This window comes from Suricata suricatta, chromosome 7, assembly GCF_006229205.1.
Source record: "Suricata suricatta isolate VVHF042 chromosome 7, meerkat_22Aug2017_6uvM2_HiC, whole genome shotgun sequence".
Lineage (NCBI taxonomy): Eukaryota > Metazoa > Chordata > Mammalia > Carnivora > Herpestidae > Suricata > Suricata suricatta.
In genome coordinates this window covers 119,669,844-119,691,867 of record NC_043706.1, presented here as the reverse complement: position 1 = coordinate 119,691,867, position 22,024 = coordinate 119,669,844, and the positions used below count along the sequence as shown (strand labels likewise).

Below are 22,024 nucleotides of genomic sequence, written 5' to 3'. Positions count from 1 at the left end.
ACAGGATTATATTAGTAGATATCTCAGTGTCAAATGATCCTTTAATATGTGAAATAAATCCTATTTGAAGATCTGAAGAAAGAAAAAAAAGAAAAAGAGAAACCTTAACTGAAAGGACATATTGCTCATGGTAGGTCTAAGCTATGAGAAGGATAGTAAAGCTGGGGAAGGTCAAGGTCATACTTGGAGTCAATTCTGCTAAAGAAGGAGTCAGAAAGGCAGTGAGGACCAATAACAAGGCAAAGGAACCCCTACAAGTGAGCGGCCAGATGTCAGTGTGTGTGTGCCACAGCGCCGCTGTCCACGAAAGATAGACTTCTCTGAATCCAACACAGAAAATAGATTATTTTGGTGCTATCCTGAAAAATGGGAGAGAAATGACTCTCTTGTTTTTGGATGGTGTTAAATGAATGTAGAGATTTGGACCACCTGTTTAGAAAGAGAAAACAATAAATACTGTCAACTGACCAGGAAAAAAAAAAAAAAAGAATTCACCTTTTAATCTCCATAGTTGTTTGAGCAGTTCATGAACTTCATCAGAGTTGGATGTGATGATTTACTTAACTAAATTTTTATCTGGATAATTTTTAGCATCACTAAAAGGGCCACATTAAATAGGAAAAGCAGGGGCACCTGGGTGGCTCAGTCACTTGAATGTCCGACTTTGGCTCAGGTCATGATCTCGCTCGGGGGTTTGAGCCCTGCATCAGACTCTGTGCTGATGGCTCAGAGCTTGGAGCCTGCTTCAAATTCTGTATCTCCCTCTCTCTCCGCCCCTCCCCTGCTCATGCTCGTCTGTCTGTCTGTCTGTTTGTCTCTCTCTCTCTCAAAATAAATAAACATTTAAAATTAAAAAAAAATTTTTAAAGAGGAAAAGTGGAGTTGAGAGATGGGGTTGGGCATGGTTGGGCTTGATAAAAGCTTCAGATTTTATTTTTTTTTTGTAACTGTAGACTTCATTCGACAATTATGTGCGTATTAAAGGCTGAAATACAGACACCTCATTTTCAAGTCCCCATCCCCCCAAAGCCTAGCCTGAGAGGGAGAGAAACATAATTCCTCACAGTACATTTAACAGGCAATTTAGTTACTGCGTCCATGTCCACTCCTGCCAGAATTAGCTCACAGAGCATCTGTTGTTGTATCAAAAATGCTCTCGTCACAGCTATATCCTCCCTGAAGAAATACATTCTAGCAGGTCATCCCACTCTGTGGCTCTAGAATTAGAAGTGTGAGCACAGGGAAGAATGTTGGATCTGACCTGTGTTCATTCAGTCAGCGGGTTGGTTATATTTATTATAGGAACTGAGAATTTGCAATGTGAAGAAGTGACTGTACCAGCTGGTTAAGAACAATAGCCCACACGCCAACCCATTCCACACTGGAGAATGATATACCTTTCTTCAACTTAGGAACAAGGTTTCCAGGTAGCTCCAGCCAGGTTCCGCTGACGGCTCCGGACCCACAGACTTTCTCTAAGGGACACTGCATCTACCTTTCATTGGCAAGAAGCCTCCTAGTAGGCTGTTGGCTTTGATAAGTCTGTTCTGGGAAAGGTTGTGAGATTCTGTCTGGATTCGATGAGGCGCCTTGGCAATCTGTCTGCCTTGGGCGTGCAGGTGGCTAGGATATCCCAGACGCCCTGTAGCTTTGGCTGTAGATGCTTCTCGGGGGGGGGGGGGTGTCCTGTGGCACCTTGCACAGGCCTGGATGGGAGATGCCCTTGTCGGTGTAGCCTTGTGAATGTTGACCGAGAGCACTCTCTTCTGGAATGGTCTGCCCACGCACCATCTTGGACACACTCAAGGTGAACATCTTGCTTTGCCTCCCTGTGCTAAACCTTGAATTCTTTTTCTTTTTTGTCACTTTTAAAAAATTATGACCTAACCACAGTACATAAAACATGTACAATTTCACAAATAATTATAAAGCAAATATCAATGTGACCATTACCCTGGTCAAAAAGTAGAATATGACCTAAACTCTAGAAATCTCCTGTTTGTCTTTCTTTCCAATAGGAAAAATCCAGATTTAATGAAAAGAGCATGGGTTACGTCTAGCTTCACATTCTACCTGCTCTGTACTTGGTTTCTATGACAGAGTGCAATGGAATACAAATCCAATTTTATAAATCTCAGCCCTGCTTCCCAAACGATTTCCTGTCATGATTTAGTTGCTGCTTCCTTCTACCCATGATGCTCTGGAAATACGCTGTGGGGGGAGGGAGAGAGGAGCAGACGAGAACATGGACCGATGGCAGGGACAGCCACGGGCACTTGACACTCAGGTTCATTTCATCCACATAAGCAAGGTGCGTTTCCTCCCCCGCCCCACCGTCCACCCCTGAAGACGTCTAGATTGCTAGAGCTGGAAGGGACCCCCCACATACTCTGAGTAACAACTCTGTTTTCATTTTGTAGGTAAGTAAACCAAGGCCCACAGAAGAGAGGGAGTTAGTTGATAGCTACTTTGCAGGTGAAAGATGACCAGGTCAGGATTCGAAATCAGGTTTCTTGCTCAGCCCAGGCCGGCCTGTTCTGATCTCCCAGGGCGCTGAGGAGACATACACCTTGGATGCCTGTCCTCGATGGTCAGAAAGGTCATAGGGAGGGGCATCTGGGTGCCTCAGTCAGTAAGAATCTGACTTCCACTCAGGTCATGATCTCCTGGTTCGTGAGTTTGAGCCCTATGTCAGGCTTTTCTGCTGATAGTTCAGAAGCTGGAGCCTGCTTCGGATTGTGGGTTTCCCTATTTCTCTGCCCCACCCCTGCTCATTCTCTGTGTTTCTCTTTCTCAAAAATAAACATTAAAAACATTTTTTTATTAATGGTTTTTATTTATTTTTGAGAGACAGAGAGAGGCAGCGCCAGCAGGGGAGGGTCAGAGAGAGAGGGAGACACAGAATCGGAAGCAGGCTCCAGGCTCTGAGCTGTCAGTACAGAGCCCAACGCAGGGCTCGAACCCATGAATTGTGAAATTATGACCTGAGCCAAAGCTGGATGCTTAACCGACGGAGCCAGGCAGGCACCCCTAAAATTTTTTTAAATAAGGAAGGAAGGAAGGAAGGAAGGCAGAAAGAAAGAAAGAAAGAGGGAGGGAGGAAGAAGGAAGGAAGGAAGGAAGGGAGGGAGGAAGAAGGAAGGAAGAAAGAAAGAAAGGTCATAGGGACAGGGCTCACTCAGAATCCAAAGGCCAATAACAGTTTCAGTTTCATTAGCTGATTCCCTTAGGGAATGCATATTAGCTTGTGGATGCCCAAAGGTGGGGCTTCTCTGTTGCTCTGGAAATCTCTTCACTCAGTCCTGTTTTCACTGAAGCTCAAGTAAGTTTAAGAGAAGTACAGAGCAGAAGCTCTATCATGGGACATTGGGTGTGACAAGGATTTGTAACTAATGGCATTTGGTGTGTATTTTTAGAACTATAATAGGTCATCAGTACCTCGATGGACTTTTAAAAAAAAAAAAAAGGTACCGGATATAGAAAGGATATGGAAAAATAAGGGACCAGTGACTCATCACCAAGTGTACTCTTTTTTTTGTTTTACTTATTTTTGAAAGAGAGAGACAGCGTGAGCAGGGAGGGTCAGAGAGAAAGGGAGACACAAAATCCAAAGACAGGCTCCAGGCTTTTAGCTGTCAGTACAGAGCCAGACATGGGGGTGTCAAACCCTCAGACTGTGAGATCATGACCTGAGCCGAAGTCTGATGCCTAAGTGACTGAGTCACCCAGGGCGCCCCCCCCCCCCCCGCCCCGCAAGTTTACTCTTTGGTCATTACTTGTGCTCTTTCTGAAGAATCCTTAGGTAGAAGGAAGAAAACAAATATCACTGATTAAAGGAAGGGTATTTTTAATATTTGATAAGTAAGAAATGTCAAATTACTTCTACTCATTCATACAGAATTTGCACTTATTTTCTAGTTTACACACAAATAGATCTAGAGTTCAGGTGGGGAGGGTGATAAAGCCTGAACAGGAGTAGGGAATACATTGTTTTATCTTTCCGAGAACACAGCAGCACTGCCATTTTGTTCCATTGTCATTAGCTAGTCAAGAAAATGAGATGAGAGGCCAGCGTTCTGATGACAGTGCTGTGGGGTTTTAGAAAACCATATCCCGTTTTTGTCCTCGGCTTCCTCCTCTAGAAACAACTGCTAATGTCTGAGTTCCCTTTGGAGCTCAAAGTTCTGATTGGCCTCTCAGTATGTAACTGCTTAAGGGTGACACATGTGCAGTTTACTGACACAAAGACAGGGCGCCTGGGTGGCTCAGTCCATTAAGCATCCCGCTATTGATTTTGGCTCAGGTCATGATCTCATGGGTTCATGAGTTCGAGCCCCGAGTTGGGCTCTGCGCTGACAGGGCAGAGCCTGCTTGAGATTCTCTCTGTCCTTCTCCCTAACCCCTCCCCCACCCCGTCAAAATATGTAAGCTTAAAAAAAATAACAAAGATAGAACTTACTGCTGAGCATAAGTCGTGACAGACTGGGTTATCAAAAATCTAAGTTTGTATTGACATAAAAATGTTCTAAGTGCGTCCTGCAGGTGAAGCACGAGGCTGAGTCAAAGATGAATGGAGGAGATAGCTGCTTTCACTAGCTAGAGAGAAAGTATATTCATGAGTAACAAAGTTGATGAGAGTGGTGTCATTAAGACTCACCCCTGCCCCTAGAGGTGGTCTTTAAAACATAAATCTGATGGTTTCTCTCCTTTGTTAAAAATTCCCTAAGAGTTCCTTTCACCGACAGGATGCTCCTTAGCATCTAAGAACCTTCATGATCTGCCCCCTGTTGGTCTAGCCTCATCTGCAAGATCACCTTTTCTCCGCCACGGCTCTCCACCCCTCCACCCAGCTTCTAACTTGTGCCTTGGCCTGTAGGGATAAAGTCCTTGCATCGGAATTCCAGCTGTCTTGTCCTTCCTTGCTCCGCTGTGCCTCCCAGCCTGGTCCTTCTCCCTCTGTATCCTAACCTCTTACACCTGGCCAGCTCCTGTTCCCCCAAAAGAGCCCCCACAATATGTACCCGGACTCACCAGGGCAGACTTGGGCAAGCCTTCTACACTTTTCCACACATTCCCGCGAAGCCTTCCAGTTCTCCATCAAACTGCCTGTTCTGTGTTGTGTAATTGTGTTTACTCGTTTATCTCCCCGCCTGACAGCAAGACCATTGGGAGCAGGACCTTTCCTTGTCATTTGTGTGACCCCAGCACACAGTCTGGTGCTTTACTTAATTAGGTTGACTTTTCAAAGACAAATGGTAATGTTATTAAAAGCTACTCTTCTTCTGTATTTGATATTTTGTTGGACTGTAAGTACCGTTGTGTTTGTGAAGGTCCTGGAAAGGTCACCTAGAACTCAGGAGGTGAGAGCCAAAGCGACAAAACAGGGGGTGGAAATGCAGGAGTGAAGAGATAGAGTATTGGGAGAGCAGAGGGTTGAGCCTGGGAGCCTTTATTTTAGGGGGCTGGGAAGGGGACGTTGGTAAAAGAGTAGTTGGGGAAGAGGAAAATTCAGAATGGGCACTTGTCATGAGACTCACAGATGGGGAGAGAGTCCGAAGAAAGATACTAAATTGGCCCTTCGACTGCCACTGGTGACCTTCCAAAGAGCAGTTCTGAAGAAAGCTTTGGATGGAAGAAGCCAGACTTCATGACAAACAATTTGTTTTTATAAGTAGAAAAATAATGCAAGGAAGTTTTTGAGAAACAAAGTAGGATAAATGATGTCAGTGTAGGGACACAGGTCTGAATCAAGCTTCCCCTCTGACCTTGGAGGCCTAGGTGTCGGCTTCTCAGGATCATTAGACAATAGAAGGGCACACATTGCCCTAGGAAGGAGGGACCACCCTTGTAACACCCAATCAGGAAAGGCCAGCTAACACCTTTAACATTTCTAAGGGCTGGCCTAGAAGGCTAGTCACGCCCTACGTGAGGGTCCTGGGCCCACTCTGTATTGGTCAATACTCTGAATGTTGTGATTGGCTCCCACCAAAAGTATCAATGAATGGTTAAACCTGCTGTCAGTAATGATTGGATCATTTTACCTGTGTCACAATTTCCTGTAACTCCCCCTTCCCAAACTCATAAAAGCCCTACCCTGCCTTTGTTGGGGGCTCTCAGCATGAATCCACTGCGCCGGTAAAGTCTGTGAGCCTGAGCTTAGGCTCAGCCAGCCTAAGCCCGAAATAAAACCGCCCTTTGCTTTTGCATGCGTGACTCGGTCTCCCTGGTAGTCTCTGGTTTTGGGGGGCGATATTAAATCTGGGTATAACATCAGCAAAACAGAGAGAGAAGGGACAGTATTTTGAGGTGGTGGCCAGATAGTGGTAACACTATTACTGGTTTTAAAAATTAGAGCTAAGCGGCGCCTTAGTAGCTTAGTCAGTTGAGCGTCCGGCTTCGGCTCAGGTCATGATCTCGCAGTTCGTGGGTTCGAGCCCCACGTTGGGCTCCTGTGCTGACAGCTAGCTCAGAGCCTGGAGCCTGTCTTCGGATTCTGTGTCTCCCTCTCTCTCTGACCCTCCCCTGCTCAAGCTGTCTCTCTCTCTCAAAAATAAATAAAACATTTAAAAATTTTTTAACAAACTAGAGCCAGTTGAAACATGGCTGTAGACGAGCCATGAGGAGGGGAAAAGATGGCGAATACAAAGAATGGGCAGCATGTTCCCTGCGGACGCAGTAGGCCGTGAATTCAGGGGCCCAGGTGGAAGTCGGGTTTCCACCCGTGTCACCTACACAGACAACCGAGAAAAGTTTGGAGATGGAGCAAAAGACATGGTGAAGCTGTTCCCTAGGTCATGTTGGAGACGTGAGAGAAGTGTGGCCCCCGCTCCGTTGCTACTATTATTGCTCGTGCTTTGGTGAGAAGCGTGACTTCATTTGGGGCTCTCGTTCAGTGTTTGTGCATTTAATTAGGTTGACTTTTTAAAGATAAAAGTTCATGTTATTGTTATTATTGTTATTAAAAGCTTTTTTTTTTTTTTAAGGTTTGGTATTTCATTAAACTTTTGGAATTTTTGTCCTTAGGGAAAATTGCCCCCGCTGATCAAACAGGGGACTGAATTCTCTATTGAGGAAAGACAAGAGCAAAGACAAAAATAAGGAATTAACAAAATGGAAACGATTTACAGAAGAGGTTGTTTAACTTCTCTTGTGGGATTTGATGGCTTAGGGAATTTTTTTTATCATACTGACTATTCTGAGTGTGGTGACCCTGAAAGAACAGTTAACCTGTGAGCAAGAAGTCTGGGGCAAGAGCAAGGAAAACGAGCCATCATTGATTGTTCAGTAGGTTAAGAGACTTGTTGCCTTTTTTTTTTTAAACGGTAAGCAACACACAAAAGAGAGACCAGCAAAGACAGTCAGTTAAACGATCCAGGTCTTAACAAAGCACTATGGATTGTTTAAACAAAAGGCTTTTTGTTTTGTTTTTGTGTCCATAGCCAGTCTGCTGTTTCAGCAATTCTATTTTAATTCCTGATAACATGAGTAACTTGAGTGGCCTCTTTCTATATTTCACTCAGTGCAGCATAAAAAAATGCTACATTGAAGGTACTGTGGATAAGGTTTGTTATCACTCTCTGTACAACTGAAGTCTCTGGTGTTGGCTTAGAATCTTTGCAGGCTATTTGATATCAGGTAACCTTGGCGATGCTCCCCCTGCCCGGTGATAGGGCTTTCTCATTCCCAAGTGAAACGAGATCTCCTCCAGTCTGCCTGCGCTGTGGTGCCGCCCAGCTAGGACGGGGGAACTCTTCACACGCTCACCTGAATCATGGGCACCAGAAAGCGTTCGCTTTCATTTCCATCAGATTGAGTTCTTTGATGCTCCTTGAATTAACTTGGAGATGTGAAGAAAAGAAATGTTAATAATCTGTTTTCTACAGCGGCAAATACCCTCTAAGAGTACATCTTTCCATGGTTTGCAGTGCAAAAATAAAGCTAACAGTTTTATCCAACTGATCCAGTCTTTATATCCAGTTCCTAATTTTCTTGGAGGTATCTATTCCTCTCTAGGAGAAATTAACCATAGAGGGAGGGTACTAGTCAAAACTTGACCTTTTTAAGACCCTTCTACATAAAGTGAAATTGTCTGTTGTGGTTTTAAAGTCAGTGAGGAAGAGACTGGTCCCAGGATCAGGAAGGGGAGAGTGGGCGGGTTCTTTCCAATACATGTTAATACGTTAGTCAGCAAACTCATTTCCTGTTTGACTTTTGAGCTGATACAGTTGTGCATTTTCTGTCTGTGGTGCTCTACCTTTTCCATCCTGATCACTTTATTTCCCCAAGTCCACTATGTAGACTGAAATGAGAAGTCATGTGCAATTGTGCTAAAATAATCTTTAATGATATGAACTCTACAGTTTGCTCATAATGGTTTTTTTTTGTCCTCCCTTGGCCAAGAAATCAGTCCATTTCAAAGGCATCCATCCCATCACCATATCCCGCCTTCTACCCTGCTCCTACCCAAAACTTCTGTGAACTTTCTCTGGTTATAGCTCACCGGAAATCTTTTTGGGAATTGTCTATGATACAGATAGTTTTTGAATACTGGATTTGATCAGTGTCCCTGAAATTCTACTGAAACGAATACATTTCCTTGGACAGATAACACTGATTGAGCCCTGGACTTCCTCTTCCCTCTCACTCTCTTCCTACCTGCTTTTCCCTCATGCTTTTATTTTTTGAACATATGATTGGGGCCCCTCCACCATGAGGTTCGATGCTGGCCCCGGGCCACACTCCCTAGTTGTGCTTAATAAACATTGGTGACATGACCAATTAGACGAGGTAGGTCATATGCCTTGGGTTTATTACCCTGGAAAGCGTGTTCAATGATAAAATACACCTGGGAGGGGATAGGGCGGCACCTGTATGGTGTCATCGCAGCACCCTTTCAGGTACTGTGCGCTCATTAATGAACTCACCGAGCACCTGCTAGCCACCCACACACAGTCACATCATGCAGGGTTTGGACACCATTGGGAGGAGATTGGTTTTTACTTTCAGGGCCTGGGAAGCTATTGACCTCAGGAGTGACATAATCTGATTCATCATTTTTAAGTGGCTGGATCGGGTTGTATGTTAAAGGTTCACCTCATGGAGGCCAGGGCGGAGGCAGGAGACGGGGTGGGGACCAGCACAGTAGTCAGGTGCAAGGGCGTGGTAGCCCTACACTCCCTCCTGGTGTGGAGCTGGAGTGGGATGTTCAAAGCTTGAACTCTCCCAGCGTTTTAAGGGAGGCTTGACGTGCAAGGCAGTTGCAGTAGCAAAGTTAAAGCTTTTTCTTTCAAAAATTTTTTACCTTTTTTAATGTTTATTCATATTTGAGAGGCAGAGACACAGAGTGTGAGCAGCGGAGGGTCAGAGAGAGAGAGGGAGACACAGAATCTGAAGACAGGCCCCGGGCTCTGTGCTCAGAGTTTGGGGCTCAAACCCTCAAACCATGAGATCATGACCTGAGCCAAAACGCTTAACCGACTGAGCCACCCAGGCAACCCCAACCAGTATTCTTTAGGAACTAGAGGTATATGCCAGATTTAGCATTTCTCCCCTCTACATTGACCCCTACCATAAGCTGAAGCCTTCATCCTCTGTTTCCTGTTCTCTGACGTTATTCTGTTAGTGAGTGTGAATCATTTGCCACATAAGAAAAGAAACAGATCAACCCTCTTTTCCCCTCAGACCTTTTGGCATTGCTCACTTGGAATTTGTAGGAAGTCTCAAATGATCCAAATTCTGTTTCCCTCTTTTCTTATACTGTGGCTCCCAGACCAGCAGTATCAGCATCACTTGGGAATTTACTAGAAATGCAGGTTCTCTGGCCCCACCCCAGACCCAGTGGATCAGACACTATGAAGTGGGGCCTGCAGTGGGTTCAACAAGCCCTCCGGTGACTCTGATGCCCCTTAATTTGGAAAACCTTGGCTCTATAAACCGCCACGTGTACTTGTTTCTCAGTCCGCTAGGCCCCTTGGAAGTCGGAAGTATGCCTTCTCCACTCGCTCATTATAAGCTAGGATTTGAACACACAACTGTTTACTTTCAGGGTTTGAGCTCTGGACTTGATGCTGTTCATCTCTGGCTGTTAGCAGAAGGGGACTTACACACACTGAAACTCATTCCCTTCAAGGGGGCTCCCTTTTCCTTGGCACGTGGGTGATACTTGGCACATTTTCTGAATGGCCTTCTTTCTTTCTTCCCCAGTTAAGCAAATTACGCTCTAGCACCTGGAACGTTTTGCTTCCATGCCCCTTTAAGAGAGGAGGCCTTTGTTCTCAGAACTTTTAGAGAGGCTTGGGCTGTCATCAAAGCCATGCGTTTTCTCCTTATCCCTTTATGTTTTATGGTGGTTTGGATGTGAAGTATCTTTGAAATAGTGACTGGCAAAGAAAGTGATCTTATAGACTCAACCGTGTGTTCGTTGGAAGATAAACTTGGCTTTATTACTTCATATAGAAACAACATGCCTTTATGCCATTATGAGTATTACTATATAACTGTATAAAAATTCTTACTCTAAGAGAAGAAGGGAGAAAAGACCCAATCATTAGTCTAATACTAAACTGAAGGGCATATTTATTTGAAATGTATCATTTAAAATTGCAATCAAACTATCTAGGAAAATGCCCATATCCAAGATTTATATTCAATTCATGGTGTCTTTTAGATTTAACACAGCTTTTCAGCTCACTTGGTAGGCCGTAAATAACCAAGGAATCTAAAAACGTCTGAACATCTAGAATCTCCTAATTATTCTAATTTTTTTATTCTTAAAAACAATTTAAATATATTGAAGTTCAGCTGTTTTGAAGAATTTGAGGAAAATTTAGACGTATTTTTGAAACATCCAGTAGGCCCGAATGTTAACCCCAGTGTAAGATTTTTTTTCTTTTCCAGTGTTGCCAAACCCAATAAATTAATTAGAGCTAGAAGGTAAATCCCTTCTATTTTAAAATGCATTTTGGCTTAATTTTCTTAAGAAACTAAATTCCCTAATAGTTACAAAGTACAATATTTGAGTGCAACAGATTGTTCCTATGTGCTTACTTGAAAGCTCAAACTAGATAGGCTGTATGATGCCCGACACAGCTGTTGGATTGGAATTGATTTTCATTTCAGCATGCATGTTTATAGTCTTATGTGTTCTTAGTTCTCCACTAATGGACAACGATAGATCATAGAACTGGCCTTTTACCCTGTTGTTGATAATCTGTTGGATATATAACTGGAAAAGAAGTTTGGAAACCTGGATTTTCCAGAAACTTTATACGTGGGTTTCATAAATCCCTAAGACATGCTTAGTATTTGTTCTCCTTCAATTCCTACAGAAATACTTTCAACACAAATCAAGTAATGACGCCAAGGGCTTTCCATTTAGAAGATAATGCATTTGTTTATTGTCAGTAGTAATGGCTTTAAAAATCAGTGATCTGAACAAAGGACTTTTCTAGACTATGGTTCATCATAGAACATTCTCACTGAAACAGCACCTCATGAGCATTATTTTTGTAATTAACTTTGGAAGTGGAATCCTCCCAATTTCAATGACCTTGGATTATAGTAGGAGGATTATGAAAGATTTAATACTGTTAAAAAGAAACCACATTCAAAGTTTTAAAATATGATATGTCTGTATTGTGATGAGCACTGGGTCTTATATATGTGATGAGTCACTAAATTCTACTCCAGAAACCAACATCACGCTATATCTTAACTAATTAGAATTTAAATAAAAGCTTACAAAAACCTACAATAAAATATGGCATGCCTAGAATGCTTTGCTGTTGTGAAGTAGCAAAATTGTGCTTTTGACTTGAATGTTCCAAAACTTTCCCGGCAGTTCCTACCTGCACACACCAACACGACCCATATGACTTGAGGAATGACAGTATTACCTTCTTGTTTGGTTCTTCTGGCTTTTACTACAGCAGTGCTTATTTCAAAAACTTCATCATTCCTTCACTTGTTTTGTTTTTTTATGTTTATTTATTTTTTAGAGAGAGAGAGAGAGAGTGAGACAGAGCACTAGTGAGGGAGGGGCAGCAAGAGAGGGAGACAGAAAATTCAAAAAATAGGCTCCAGGCTGTCAGCACAGAGCCCAACAAGGGGCTCGAACTCAGGGACCATGAAATCATGACCTGAGCCAAAGTCAGATGCTTAACTGACTGAGCCACTCAGGCGCCCCTCTTCCCTTCTTTATCACACAGTCTAACAAGTCAGCAAACTTCTCACTTTTTCTCTTTATTTTTTATTTTTCTTTATTTATTTAAAGAGAGAGAGAGAAAGCACGAGTTGTGGAAGGCAGAGAGATGGGGGAGAGAGAGAAACCCACGCAGGCTTCACATTGTCAATGCAGAGCCCAATGCATGACTCAAACCTACAAAGCATGAGATCATGACCTGAGCCAAAGTCAGACGCTTAAGCAACTGAGAGCCACCCAGGGCTGCTCACATTTTCCTTTTCACACCCCCTTATCATACGATACCATTTCTTTGGGGACTAGAAGACCCAGTGTGCATCCAGTGTCTCATCTCCTGTTCCTCCTTTTCCCTCTCATTTAAGCATCAGGTTTATTAGCCATTTATTTAAGATAAGAACTTTGGGGGCGCCTGGGTGGCCCAGTCGGTTAAGCATCCGACTATGAGTCAGGTCATGATCTCACAGTTTGTGAGTTCGAGCCCCACATCGGGCTCTGTGCAGCTAGCTCAGAGCCTGGAGCCTGCTTTGGATTCTATGTCTCCCTCTCTCCCTGACCCTCCCCTGCTCACACTGTCATTCTCTCTCTAAAAAAAAAAAAATATTAAAAAAAAATTTTAAGATAAGAACTTTGTTCTCTTTGAGTATATTTCAAAATCTTTATAATAAATTCAGGAAATATTTTACTATGTATATGTTTTCTCTTATAGAAAATATGGGGGAAAAAATCAACTCTGGTGCATTGTAGCAGTCCCTGGTAAAAATGTCCACGTACTTTTACTGACATCACTGAATGACTGGCTTTCTCCTCCTGTAGATGACAGTCACGCTCCTGTTGTGGTTTATTTGGAATGTATGTATCTGAGTAGTTTTGAGCTGAGTCCCAGCATCTTAGGAAAGTGGGTCGGCAGGAAGAAGGTGATAAATGCAATAAGATCATGTCACTTCTCTGTTCCAGGTCTCCAGAGGCTCATGGTAAAAGCCAGAGTCCTTAGCACCCTCAAGGCCCTACACAGTCTGTCCCTTGTTTACCTGTCTGGCCATGTCTCCTGTTCTTATCCCAAACTGTACTTCTCTCTAATTCTTTCTCAGGGTGACGGGACCTACTTTCTTTGCTCAGAAATCACTGCTTAGAGAAACCTCCTACAAATGCCCTTCCGGCTTTGTTTTTTCTCTTAGCACTCAGGACCTTCTAACATGCTACATGGTTTACTGGTTTTTATTTTTCTACTGTTTCTCTTTGGTGTCAGTACCCTTATTAGAACATAAGCTCCATGAGGACAGGAATTTTTGTTCTGTCCACTGTAGGATCTTCTGTGCCTATAAAAGTACTTGGCAGGTATGCTTCATAAATATTTGGGAATCAATGGACAAGTGTGGGATGGAGTTGCTTTGCCTTGGAGTCGTGATACCTGAGTTACCAAGGAGAAGCCGTGGTCTTAGGGACAAATGACGTGTTGTAACCATGATTCTCCTGCTTTGGCAGTAGACGCTGCTGTACCTTCAACTCTTTGCTGTTCTTTAATGCAGAACATCAGTCGAACTTTGGTACTATATGAGACACGGTGGAGGGTCTAACAAATATGCAACTTGGTTTATAATAAAGAAGAATTCAGGCTAATGTCAAAGGTTGGCATGACCGGGGAAGGCTTTGTGGAAGATAGAATTTGAGGGTAAACCTCAAAGCGGGCGTGGCATTGGATTAAGCTCTCTGGAAGGAGCAGTGAGGTGTGCGTCCAGAAGCATGACGGCTGCCACTGGGTAGGACCCAGCCTGGGCTGCTGTCATCTGTAAGAGGATTTGGGAACTGATGGTGGTGAAATACATACTATGCTAATACATATAATTAACATAATTTATGAATTTATAAAATACCTTCCAGAAGGGAATCACAGGGTTTTCTCTTCCATCTTAAAATGCTGAGTCTGGGGCGCTCGGGTGGCTCAGTCGGTTAAGCGTCTGACTTCAACTCAGGTCATGATCTCATGTTTTTGGGTTTGAGCCCTGCATTGGGCTCTGTGCTGACAGCTCAGAGCCTAGAGCCTGTCTTTGGATTCTGTGTCTCCCCCTCTCTCTGCCCCTCCCCTACTCATGCTCTGTTTCTCTCTGTCTCAATAATAAATAAATATAAACAAATTTTAAAAAATAAAGTGCTGAGTCTGTTAATATCTACATTATTTCTCTAAGATATATAGTGTTTTCACCTACAGACTTGATTTGCCCCTAAGGAAAAGAGACTTTCCTTAATTTTGGAAGACCTTAAATATCAATATTCTTTTTTTTATGTTTATTTTTGAGAGTGACAGAGTGCGAGTAGGGGAAGGGCAGAGAGAGAGGAGACACAGAATCTGAAGCAGGCTCTAGGCTCTGAGCTGTCAGCACAGAGCCCAGCATGGGGCTCAAACCCACAAACTGTGAGATCGTGACCTGTGCCAAAGTCGGATGCTTAACCAACTAAGCCACCCAGGTGTCCCAAATACCAATATTCTTTAAGATAAACATTTACCTATTTCACTTCATACTCATTTTTTATGAAAATATAAATGTAGAGAAAAAAACTATAATAGAGCTAGTTTAACATCTCATCTTTCCTTTGGGAAGACCCAAACTGAAAGTATTGATTTGCTTGGAAAAGGCTTGTGTTCTCTTTATACATTATACGTGGTCCAGAGAGGAACAGAGAGGGCACTTTGTCCTCACAGCATTGTAGTCATCTGTAAGTTGTTAACCTCAGGGGAGAACCCCAGTTTTGGGGCCAAGGCGCCCTGAGTTTTATGTTGGCTCCACCACGTGGAGTAAGTTTCTTTTTGTTTCTCAGAGTTTCTATATGTACAAGGTGCATAAGCACGGTTCACATCTTTAGGGTCATTGTGAAGAGCAATGACTCCCTGGGTCTAAAGTGCTTAGTAAAGAAGTAGAAGCATGCTATGTTCACAGGGAGCCCTCATCACAGTTAATGTGCAGCAGTGACTGAGGTCTGCGGAGAGTTGTTCCCGCGTCTCATCTTTCCCACCACAAAGGGTGACTTAGGACCTTACAGATGAGACCCTGGGGTCCAGAGGTGCACAGCTCTTCTGTAGCCAAGTGGCTGCCTCCCAGTGTCCAATTCCTGTGTAGCCTCCTTCAGTGATGCTTTGGTGCTCTTGCAAAAGGGCAGCCTCCCCTTCTCCTCTTTGCTTGAAGATCGTGTGCATTCTGCCCTGGTTTAGCATCTCCTGGTATCAGATTATGTAAATTTCCTACAGCTGCTGTGACAAAGTACCACAAGCTGGGTGGCTTTGAAAACAACAGAAATGTATGGTTTTACAGCTCTAGAGACTAGAAATCCAAAGTCAAAGTGTCAACAGGCCATGCTCCCACCAATCTCCAGGGGAGAATTCCTCCCTTCCAGCTTCTGGGGGCTCTGGGCATTCCTTGGCTTGTGACTACGGAACTCCTAATCTCTCCCTCTGTCTTCACAGGCTTTTGTCCTTCCATGTCTGTATGTTTCTGTGTCTTCACATGGCCCCATGGACTCTTTTTCCTTCTTATAAAGACATGAGTTATATTGGAGTAGGGGCTAGCCTAACGCCCTCAATTTAATACATCTAGAAAAGCCCTGTTTCCAAATGAGGTCACATTTGCAGGTACTGGGGGTTAGGCATACCTAACACATCTTCTTATGAAAAGAAATACAGCCTCATGATATTTTGGTAAAAATATAGTGAAAGGCTTGGTAAACCTGTGGGATCTTGAAGAATTCTGTAGCCAAGCCCATCCTGTGGAATTACTCACTGGCTTTTAAGTGGAAGAGTCTGAGGTAGTTATGGCTTATGTGGTAGATTCAGGCGGCAGTGTCCATGAGTACCGGCCATCTGGAGGGTTCTGTGCCGAGTTCTGACATATCCTTACCTCTAGCTCTCACATCAGAGAGCAGCACACTCAGAATTATTTGTTGAATGAATCTCATGACAGCTTCTGAGGTTGAGTAAAGTCCCACCTTTACAGAGGTGGAACCTGAGTTTCCGGCAGGTTCAGATGTTGTCCCCTAGACCTCACAGGTAGTCCGTGAGGCCAATTCCATCTTGATTCCAGACACTCAACTCCTTCTCCATATGGAACTGTTCCCAATGGTTAACTTCCTGTTCGTGAAACAGAGAGAGCAGCTTTCCACTGCTGTTTCAGATTCCACATCAAAGCCCCTTGACCTCACTCAAGAAGGATTGGAAGTAGATATGAAATAAGTATAGTAGGACTCCGGGAAATCTCAGGTTCAGTGTCATCCCTGTTTGGAAGAGTCACTTGAATAGTTGTTGAATATTCTTATCTTCCTCCTTGCTCACGAGTAGGATGGCCCGTTCTAGTCCCCTCTAAGCTCAATATGGTCACATGGTTTGTTTGGGCCAAAGAAATAGGAGTGATTATTTCTGGGAGAAGCTCCAGGAGCCATGGTGAGAGGCACCGTGTTCTCACCGTGCCACCGTGTGACCAGTGGGCACAGATACTTCCCTCTTGCCCGTCCCCGAGTGACTGTGCTGCGCAGAGTTCCTGCCAGCTCCACTTACACCAGTGATTCAGCAGTGATTCTTCTAGTTTCTGAAGCCACTGAAGTTTTGGAACTGTTTGTAACTGCAGCATATTCTAGCTAATTGTGACTGATTCAATAAATTTAAAAGTAAAACATGGAGACTGGAAATTCATTGAGAAAATTATATTGAATAACTCTTTCAAATCTCTTTATTTTATTTAAAGGTTTATTTTTGAGAGAGAGAGAGAGAGCACAAGCCGGGAAGGGGGGGTTGGAGATAGAGGATGCAAAGTGGGCTCTGCACTGACAGCCCCAAGCCCAATGCGAGGCTCAAACTCACAAACCATGAGATCATGATCTTAACCGAAGTCCCATGCTCAACCGAGCCACCCAGGTGCCCCCAGGTCTCTTTAGTAGAGAGACTCTTTTAACATGTCTAAAATATTAACATAAAAAGTCTAATAAATAGCCAAATACATGAAAGTTTGGAGGCCAGGACAGGTTTAAATTCATAAGATGGTTAAATGACCATCCGGTGGTGTGACATTTTTTCCTTCTATATTTGAAACCTTGGTCTAACAAGGAATGTTTGTCCACTGTTCTTGCACTGAAGAAAATAGTTTGACATGAAAGGAAAGAGGAGGAAATTTATGGTTGAGAAACCAGAGGACACAGACAACAGTGATACCTTTATCCAAGCAGTCCTGTGAGAACAATAGGTTGGTTTTACTGCAAATCTCTGTTGCAAGAGGAGTGTGTGTTAAAGTAGATCTTCTATTACATTTACTATCCCATTTCTAGCCCGTAGCTGCTGGCATGGCTGGCTTTAAAGTATGCTTTGCCTTGCAGTTATTCTCAGTTTAGTGTTGGAAAAGTCTTTGTTTATTCATGATGGCTTGCCCTTACTTATATCTCACACTCCAGACAATAAACTCTATTTAATGAACAAAGCCATGGTTTTAGAAACTGAGAGCTGTTGCAACTTGACAAGAGGAGATTTTTCTAGATTCCCCCTAACGTTGGAATAAGATAAGTGACAGTGGAATTTGATGACTTTATTAGATTTCAGAAATTTGATAAGAGTGAAAAAATTGGGCATCTGCCATAAATGTCTGATGCCTACTCTCCCCTTAGACCCGGCGTCCTATTTCAGTTAACGTACCACGATTTACACATTTCTATGACGCAAACTTCATTGTGGAAAAAAGAGACATTGTCTCTTAAACTAGGCTCAAAACGTCATGGTGGAAGTAGTAATGCCAGATTTTCATACTTTTATGGATAATAATTTTTGCAGTACTTTGGTCTTTTGAGATTTAATGTCTCTCAAGTCACATTAGCTATTTTTAATATTGCCAAAAACATCAGAACTAATATCGCCTCTAGAGATGATCCAGCCCTGCAGCCCTTCCTTATTTTCCAGCAAGGAATCTTTTCAAACACATCTTACGTGGTGCCCAATACATGAAAAAGACTTTCAATGTTATAAAATTTTGTAATTTTAAACTCATACTTGTTATAAGGTCAGTTCATGGGGGAAAAGACTAATTGAAACAACAGAAGTCAGTTCGAAAGGGCCTTGGCTTCAGGCATCTGGCTGGCTCAGTCAGTAGAGCGTGTAACTCTATTTTTTTTTTTTTTTTTTTTGGTAGAACATGTAACCCTTGATCTTAGGGTTGTGAGTCCAATCCTCACATTTGGTGTAGAAGTTACCTAAAAATAAAATCTTTAGGGGCACCTGGTGGCTCATTTGTTTGAGTCTGACTCTTGATATCAACTCAGGTCATGGTCTCACAAACTGCTGACAGCACAGAGCCTGCTTAGGATTCTCTTTCTACCCAGTCCTCCTCGCCTCTTCCTCCCGACCCGCCCCCCACGCCACCTCTCCTCTGCTCATGTGTGCATACATACACACACACACACACACACACACACACTCTCTCTCTCTCTTTCTCAAACTAAGTACATAAGCTTTAAAATAAAATAAAAATCTTAAAAGTAATAAAATGGCCTTAGCCTTCATGTTGTATTTTGTTTTGTTTGTCAAGTATTTGAAAACAATGAATTATAAGTAGCTACAAAGTGGTAACTGTTTGTTGCTTTTTTTGTTGTTTTTGTGTATATGTGTGACTGATTGCATTTAATTTTATTTTTCTATTTCAAGCATAATTGACATACAGCGTTATACTAGCTTCAAGTGTACAATATAATATAATGACTGAGCAATTCTATACATAACTTCATTGCTCATCACAGTAAGTGTACTGATTCTTCAGTCTCTTCATCTATTTTGCCCATCCCAAGACGCTTCCCCTCTGGCACCTACCAGTTTTTTCTCTATGTTTAAGAGTCTGTTCATTTTGTCTCTTTTTTCCTTTGTTCATTTGTTTTGTGTCTTAAATTCCACATATGAGTGAAATCATATGCTATTTGTCTTTCTCGGACTGACTTCAGTTAGCGTTGTACTCTCTAGGTCCATTCATGTTGTTGTAAATGGCAAAATTTCATTCTTTCTTATGGCTGAATAATATTCCATTGTGTATATATGTACACACATGAACACAAACACTGCTTCTCTATCTTTTCATTGATTGATGGATACTGGGGCTGCTTCCCTAATTTGGCTATTTAATAAAGCTGCAGTAAACATAGGGGTGCATACATCTTTTTCAAGGTAGCGTTTTTATTTTCTTTGAGTAAATACTCAGCGAATTACTGGATCTTATGGTAATGCTATTTTTAATTTTTTAACCCCCATAGCGTTTTCCACAGTGGCTGCAGCAGTCTGCATTCCTACCAACAGTGCATGCAGATTCCTTTTTCTCCACACCCTTGGCAACACTTGAGTTTTTTATTTCAGCCATTCTGATGGGTCTGAAGTAATATCTCACTGTAGTTTTGATTTGCATTTCCCTGATGATGTGTGGTGTTGAGCATCTTTTCATGTGTCTGTTGGCCATCGGGATGTCTTCTTTGAAAAAATGTCTGTGTGTACCCTGTGTCCATTTCTTAATTGGATTATTTGGAGAGGGGGTTGGTACTGAATTGTAGAAGTTCCTTATGTATTTTGGATATTAACCACTTACTGGGTATATCATTTACAAATATCTTCTCCCATTCAGTAGGTTACCTTTTTCTTCTCTTGATGGTTTCCTTCACTGTGCAAAGGCTTTTTACTTTGATGTACTCTCAAAAGTTTAATTTTGCATTTCTTTCCCTTGTCAGAAGAGACTTATCTAGAAAAATGTTTTTATGGCTGATGTCAAAGAATTGCAGCCTAAGGTTTCTCCTAGGAGTTTTATGGTTTCAGGTTTCACATTTAGGCCTATAATCCATTTTCAGTTTATGTTTATGTATGGTATAAGAAAGTGGTCCAGGTTCCTTCTTCTGCATACAGCTGTTCAGTTTTCCCAGCACTATTTGTTAAAGAGACTGTCTTTTTCTCATTGCATATTCTTGCCTCCTTTGTCAAAGATTAATTGACCATAAAAGTGTGAGTTTATTTCTGGACTCTATATCCTGTTCCCTTGATCTAAATGTCTACTTTTGTGTCAAGACCATACTGTTTTGATTACTTCAGTTTTGTAGTATATCTTGAAATCTGGGATTGTGATACCTCCAGTTTTAGTCTTCTTTTTTATAATTGCTTTGGTTCTTCTGAGTCTTTTGTAGTTCCATGCAAATTTTAGAATTATTTATTCTGTGAAAAATGCTGTTGGAATTTTTGAAAGGAAATGAATTAAATCCGCAGATTCTTTGGATAATATGGACTTTTAAACAATATTAGTTATACCAATTCATGAGCATGGAATATATTTCCATTTATTTGTATCATCTTCCATCTCTTTCATCAGTGTTCTATTGTTTTGGGAGTACAGATCTTTCACCAACTTGGTAAGTTTATTCCTAGATATTTTACTCTATGGCACAATTGTAAATAGTTTTCTTAATTTCTCTTTCTGCTGCTTCATTATTACTGTATAGAAATGAAACAGATTTCTGTAATTAATTTTATATTATGTGACTTTACTAAATTCATTTATCAGTTCTAGTAGTTTTTTGGTGGAGTCTTTCGGGCTTTCTATATATAGTATCATGTCATCTGCAAACAGGGAAAGTTTTGCTTCTTCCTTACCAATTTGGGTGCCTTTTATTTCTTTTTCTTATCTGATTGCTGTGGTAGGACTGTTAGTACTGTGTTGAATACAAGTGGGCATCTTTGTCTTGTTCCTGATCTTAGAGGAAAAGCTCTCTTGAGTATGATGTTAGCTGTAGGTTTTTCATATATGGCCTATTTTATGTTGACATGTGTTACCTCTAAAGTGGTAATAGTTTTTATTGGTTTGTTACACAAATTTCACCCTGACTCCTTAGGAAATTTCAGTTGATAAGACCACAGAAGAGTTAATTTGCAGCACAAGTTAATGAAATGCAAAACTACTGAATATTACTTTTTTATCCTAACTTTAAGGTAATTAATTAAAGAAAATCAAATCAAATCCTGACAGAATCCCAAAACTGCCCAGAACACTGAAAACCATTATGCTTTAGGTAATATTCTCTCTGTAGAAGGAGGGTAGAATTCTGACCTATTTACATTTTTTTAAAGAAAACTTAATACTGGAAAAAATGTGAAAATATTTCTCACTGAAAAGAGATTAATATGAATAAATCCTCATTTAAAAATAAGTTGTATTCTGGAAGTTTCAGAATTAAAAATATTAAGAGTGGTTGCAAGCCAAGCCCACAAATTAGTTAGCTCCGAAGTAACTGAGGTAGCTGTATTGTGATTGCGTAATGCGTTTTTAGTTAGTTTGGCATTCTGAAAGATCCTCACAACTATTTCCGTGGGGTTTTTAAAAATCTGGTTTGCAGTTCTGGGTTGGAAATTCTATTCACTCCCCACTGTGAGGTAGCAAAGGAGAATAAGGATTTTTCCCCCCAGTTGGAGAACTTTTATCCTTTCACTAAAGTGACCATTCATCATCTCCTGTCTGAGAAGAATCACAGATCCTAGTGTTGTTACAAAGGAACTCTGAAGATGCCCTACTTTAGTTCTGTGCCATCGGGTGCACAGTTTTGTCGTGCTATAAGAAAGGTAAACCCTTCCCAAACCAAACGCATTTCACACTCTCTAAGTGAGCTGGATATTTAAAGGTACCCTGTGGTAAGTGAACCCTTTTGCTGGGCAAAGGCACCTCTAAGGTGCTGTCTGGGTAATAAGAAATCTCTTGGGGCTTTAATAAGCCATTAATGCTTTTCTTGCTGCACTTGCCCCCACCGATCTGATGGCCCCAGCCTTGTGGAGAAGCAGGGCATGGC

General features: G+C 42.0%; 1 protein-coding gene across 3 annotated transcripts in view; it reads left to right on the top strand.

Moving 5' to 3' along the window:
* Positions 1 to 22,024, top strand: part of NHSL1 (NHS like 1) — a 181,308-nt gene that overhangs the window by 117,557 nt on the left and 41,727 nt on the right. The gene's annotated exons all lie outside the window — the stretch shown is intronic.